Genomic DNA, 6716 nt, shown 5'->3' on the forward strand with positions numbered 1-6716 from the left:
CGAAATTCCCATTGAAATGAATGGGACATTCTTCAAATCTTTTTTGGTCATATGACTTTGAATAGGACCAATGTATGATCCTGTAACTACTTGGTATCGGATCGATACCTAAATGTGTGGTATCATCCAAAACTAATGTAAAGTATCAAAGAAGAGAAGAATAAGTGATTATTACATTTTAACAGAAGTATAGATAGAACATGTTAAAAGGGAAAATAAGCAGATATTAACAGTAAATGAACAAGTAGATTAATAATCATTTTTTACAGTTTGTCCCTCATAATGTGTTCAAAATAATAGGTGTATAAATGACACAATATGTTACTGCAGACTAATTAGCAGTCTTTGTTTGTTTACTTACTACTAAAAGACAAGTTGTCTAGTATGTTGACTATTTTATTTAAGGACTAAATTGCAATAATAAACATATTTTGATTGTTTCTTGGTATCGGATCGATACCTAAATGTGTGGTGTCATCCAAAACTAATGTAAAAGTATCAAAGAAGAGACGAATAAGTGATTATTACATTTTAACAGAAGTGTAGATAGAACATTTTAAAACAGAAAATAAGCAGATATTAACAGTAAATGAACAAATGGATTAATAATCATTTTTTACAGTTTGTCCCTCATTATGTGTACAAAATAATAGGTGTATAAATGACACAATATGTTACTGCAGACTAATTAGGAGTCTTTGTTTGTTTACTTACTACTAAAAGACAAGTTGTCTAGTATGTTCACTATTTTATTTAAAGACTAAATGACAATAATAAACATATTTTGATTGTTTCTTGGTATCGGATCGATACCTAAATGTGTGGTATCATCCAAAACTAATGTAAAAGTATCAAAGAAGAGACGAATAAGTGATTATTACATTTTAACAGAAGTGTAGATAGAACATTTTAAAACAGAAAATAAGCAGATGTTAACAGTAAATGAACAAGTAGATTAATAATCATTTTTTACAGTTTGTCCCTCATAATGTGTACAAAATGATAGGTGTATAAATGACACAATATGTTACTGCAGACTAATTAGGAGTCTTTGTTTGTTTACTTACTACTAAAAGACAAGTTGTCTAGTATGTTCACTATTTTATCTAAGGACTAAATTGCAATAATAAACATATTTTGATTGTTTCTTGGTATCGGATCGATACCTAAATGTGTGGTATCATCCCAAACTAATGTAAAAGTATCAAAGAAGAGAAGAATAAGTGATTATTACATTTTAACAGAAGTGTAGATAGAACATGTTAAAACAGAAAATAAGCAGATGTTAACAGTAAATGAACAAGTGGATTAATAATCATTTTTTACAGTTTGTCCCTCATTATGTGTACAAAATAATAGGTGTATAAATGACACAATATGTTACTGCAGACTAATTAGGAGTCTTTGTTTGTTTACTTACTACTAAAAGACAAGTTGTCTAGTATGTTGACTATTTTATTTAAGGACTAAATTACAATAATAAACATATTTTGATTGTTTCTTGGTATCGGATCGATACCTGAATGTGTGGTATCATCCAAAACTAATGTAAAGTATCAAAGAAGAGAAGAATAAGTGATTATTACATTTTAACAGAAGTGTAGATAGAACATGTTCAAACAGAAAATAAGCAGATATTAACAGTAAATGAACAAGTGGATTAATAATCATTTTTTACAGTTTGTCCCTCATAATGTGTTCAAAATGATAGGTGTATAAATGACACAATATGTTACTGCAGACTAATTAGGAGTCTTTGTTTGTTTACTTACTACTAAAAGACAAGTTGTCTAGTATGTTCACTATTTTATTTAAGGACTAAATTGCAATAATAAACATATCTTGATTGTTTCTTGGTATCGGATCGATACCTAAATGTGTGGTATCATCCAAAACTAATGTAAAAGTATCAAAGAAGAGACGAATAAGTGATTATTACATTTTAACAGAAGTGTAGGTAGAACATGTTAAAAGGGAAAATAAGCAGATGTTAACAGTAAATGAACAAGTGGATTAATAATCATTTTTTACAGTTTGTCCCTCATAATGTGTACAAAATAATAGGTGTATAAATGACACAATATGTTACTGCAGACTAATTAGTAGTCTTTGTTTGTTTACTTACTACTAAAAGACAAGTTGTCTAGTATGTTGACTATTTTATTTAAGGACTAAATGACAATAATAAACATATTTTGATTGTTTCTTGGTATCGGATCGATACCTAAATGTGTGGTATCATCCAAAACTAATGTAAAAGTATCAAAGAAGAGAAGAATAAGTGATTATTACATTTGAACAGAAGTGTAGATAGAACATGTTCAAACAGAAAGTGAGCAGATATTAACAGTAAATGAACAAGTGGATTAATAATCATTTTTTACAGTTTGTCCCTCATAATGTGTACAAAATAATAGGTGTATAAATGACACAATATGTTGCTGCAGACTAATTAGGAGTCTTTGTTTGTTTACTTACTACTAAAAGACAAGTTGTCTAGTATGTTGACTATTTTATTTAAGGACTAAATGACAATAATAAACATATGTTTACTGTACACTAAAGCCAATAATGAAATTTTTTGGGGTCCCCTTTATTTAGAAAAGTATAGAAAAGTACCGAAATATATTTCGGTACCGGTACCTAAATAAAAAAAGAAGCCAGAGGAAGAACTTTTGAATCCATTTTTATTCCACTTTGCCCGTCCTGTAGTTCCATCCACATAAAAATGGCAACCCTACGGCCATATTTCCACACAAAACAAAAGAAAACCAACGAAAAAGCAGCACTTTTAATCACTGTTACACTGATACTGAATTATTTTTCAATCTTTCTGGAACTATTTGTCATTCAATGAACAATAAGGAGCACGTGTGTTTCTTTTCTGTACATTAGCACCAGATCTGAGAGCTAAGTTTGTCATTATTAATAAATCTGCCAGTGAAGACATTAAAAAATGCAGAAGACGATAAACACACAAGCAGCAGCCTTTTTTTTGTTTTGTTGTGTCTATTGCAGGAACATCATAACAAGTTTCTACTTAAAGCAGACTTCCAGAGAGGAAACACGTTCAAAAGCAACTTTTTTTTTTTTTTAAAAGCATCACTTTTCAAGCACCCAGCAAAAAAAATAAATAAAAAAAACAGCACTAAGAGACTAACTATTTACTTAACACAAAGGTGTCATAATGGCTCTGACGCGATGTGCAAAAATACGACTATGCTCAAAATAAATACAATGTGTATGCACAACTTCGTGATTAAAAAAATATACCAACTTTTATGAAAAACATTCCTGTGGTGGTTTTGCGGCATTCAGAACAAAACACATTTATTTCATGTTTTTTTTAATTTTTTAAAAGACTCCAAATTTGTTAATCTAGTGCAGTGGAAAGACAAAAAAAACAAAAACATCCCGCATTACAACACTTACGGAGCCCCTAAAGGGACATGCGGGAAATTTAATTTTTTATTTTTTTTTCCCTTTTTTTTTTAGACATATATCTCGTGCGCACGAGAAACTTTTTATACAGTTATAAAAAATAAAAATAAAATGTATAATTTATTTTATCATTATTTTTTTTGAGACATGTATTTCTTGCGCAAGAGAAACTATTTTGTGCGCACGAGATACATGTCTAAAAAAAAAAAAAAAATTGGAATATTTTTAAAAACATTTTTATAACTTTATAAAAAGTTTCTCATGCGCACAAGATAGTTTAGATACATGTCTAAAAAAATAAAACAAATAAAAACAATATATATATATTTTGTTTTTTAGACATGTATCTAAACTATCTCGTGTGCACGAGAAACTTTTTATAAAGTTATAAAAAAATAAAAAAAATATTCAAATTTTTTTTTTTAGACATGTATCTCATGCGCACGAGGAACTATTTCTTGCGCACGAGATACATGTCTAAAAAAAAAAAAAAAAAAGTGAATATTTTTAAAATTTTTTTTATAACTTTATAAAAAGTTTCTCGTGCGCACGAGATAGTTTAGATACATGTCTAAAAAAAATTAAAAACTTTTTTTTTTTTTTTAAGACATGTATCTCGTCTAAAAAACAAACAAAAAAATTCAATATTTTTTATTTTTTTTTATAACTTTATAAATAGTTTCTCGTGCGCACGAGATACATGTCTAAAAAAATTTTTTAAAAATTGTTTTTATTTTTTTATTTTTTTTTTAGACATGTATCTCGTGCGCACGAGAAACTATCTCGTGCGCACGAGAAACTTTTTATAAAGTTATAAAAAAAATTAAAAATATTCACTTTTTTTTTTATTAATAAAAAAATAAAAAATATTGTTTTTATTTTTTTTATTTTTTTTAGACATGTATCTCGTGCGCACGAGAAACTATTTCTTGCGCACGAGATACATGTCTAAAAAAAAAAAAAAAAAAGTGAATATTTAAAAAAAAAAAAGTATAACGTTATAAAAAGTTTCTCGTGCGCACGAGATGGTTTAGATACATGTCTAAAAAAAATAAAACCCTTTTTTTTTTTTTTAGACATGTATCTCGTCTAAAAAACAAACAAAAAAATTCAATATTTTTAATTTTTTTTTATAACTTTATAAATAGTTTCTCGTGCGCACGAGATACATGTCTAAAAAAATTTTTTAAAAATTTTTTTTATTTTTTTTTTTTTTTTAGACATGTATCTCGTGCGCACGAGAAACTATCTCGTGCGCACGAGAAACTTTTTATAAAGTTATAAAAAAAAAAAAAATATATTCACTTTTTTTTTTATTAATAAAAAAATAAAAAATATTGTTTTTATTTTTTTATTTTTTTTAGACATGTATCTCGTGCGCAAGAGAAACTTTCTCGTGCGCACGAGATACATGTCTAAAAAATAATAATAATAAAAAATAAAAAAATAAAAAAAACATTTCCTCCATGTCCCTTTAGGGGCTCCGTAACTATGCAAAAAACGATAAAATTAAATTTTGGGAGAAATGAGGTATGAATGCTGAAATGTGCGAGCCAAACTTAAATGCTAACAATAGCATGCTAACAATTGGAATGCATCAAGTAAAATTGGTAAAAAAAACAATTGCGTGCTAGAATGCTAACGTTAGCATGTATTAAGTACCAAGTCATACGACTATGAAGCGTATGCATGTTGAATTATCTTTATAAAGTTAACGAGTTAGCGTATGTCAAGTACGACGTTATATGACTCTGAAGTTATGGCTGCACAATTGGGCAAAAAAAAAAATTGCATTTTAATGTTAACATGCTAACCGTTAGCATGTAACACGTACCAAGTTATATGACTGTAAAGTTGATTTTAAAAAAATGAGCGTGCTATAATGCTAACGTTAGCATGTATCAAATACCAAACCATATGACTATGAAACGTATGCATGTTCAATTATCTTTCGAAAGTTAACAAGTTAGCGTATGTCAAGTACGACGTTATATGACTCTGAGGTTATGGCTGCACAATTGGGCAAACAAAAATTGCATTTTAATGTTAACATGCTAACCGTTAGCATGTGACACGTACCAAGTTATATGACTCTGAGGTGTTCGGCTGTAAAATTACTTGAAAAAAAAAATGAGCATGCTAGAATGCTAACGTTAGCATGCACCAAGTCATATGACTGCGGTGTTAGGCTGCAAAATCGGCTTAAAAAGTTAGCACGTTAATGTCCGCATGCTAACAGTTAGCATTTGTCTAATGCCAAGTTATAGCACTCTGCCAAGTTATAGCACTCTGCTTAAAAAAATTTGTATCTATTATTTTTTTTAATTTCATTTAGCCATTTTTATGCTTAAAATCCTTAATTCAGGGCAGAATGACATATATTATGCTTTGCTACTTATAACACAAAGCTAAGATACGGATGTTGTGTTCACATAGTTCAGCATATATCGATTGTATTGGTTTTAGTATCTTTTTTGTACAAACCCCGTTTCCATATGAGTTGGGAAATTGTGTTAGATGTAAATATAAACGGAATACAATGATTTGCAAATCATAAAAATAAAAAATAAAAATTTGAATTTTTTTTAAATTTTTTTTTATAACTTTATAAAAAGTTTCTCGTGCGCACGAGATAGTTTAGATACATGTCTGAAAAAAACGAAAAAAAACAACTTTTTGTATCTCGTCTAAAAAATAAAATAAAAATTTAATTTTTAAAAACATTTTTTTTATAACTTTATAAAAAGTTTCTCGTGCGCACGAAATAGTTTCTCGTGCGCACGAGATACATGTCTAAAAAAAAAAAAAAATTCTTTTTATTTTTTTTTAGACATGTATCTCGTGCGCAGGAGAAACTATCTCGTGCGCACGAGAAACTTTTTATAAAGTTATAATAATTTTTTTTTTTTTAGACATGTTTCTCGTCTAAAAAATAAAAAAAAAAGTAAATATTTTTTAAATATTTTTTATAACTTTATAAAAAGTTTCTCGTGCGCACGAAATAGTTTCTCGTGCGCACGAGATACATGTCTAAAAAAAAAAAAAAAGTTTTTATTATTTTATTTTTTTTTAGACATGTATCTCGTCTAAAAAATAAAAAAAAATGTAAATATTTTTTTTATTTTTTTTATAACTTTATAAAAAGTTTCTCGTGCGCACGAAATAGTTTCTCGTGCGCACGAGATACATGTCTAAAAAAAAATAAAAAATTGTTTTTATTTTTTTATTTTTTTTTAGACATGTATCTCGTGCGCACGAGAAACTATTTCGTGCGC

This window comes from Entelurus aequoreus, linkage group LG03 (assembly GCF_033978785.1).
Source record: "Entelurus aequoreus isolate RoL-2023_Sb linkage group LG03, RoL_Eaeq_v1.1, whole genome shotgun sequence".
Classification (NCBI taxonomy): domain Eukaryota; kingdom Metazoa; phylum Chordata; class Actinopteri; order Syngnathiformes; family Syngnathidae; genus Entelurus; species Entelurus aequoreus.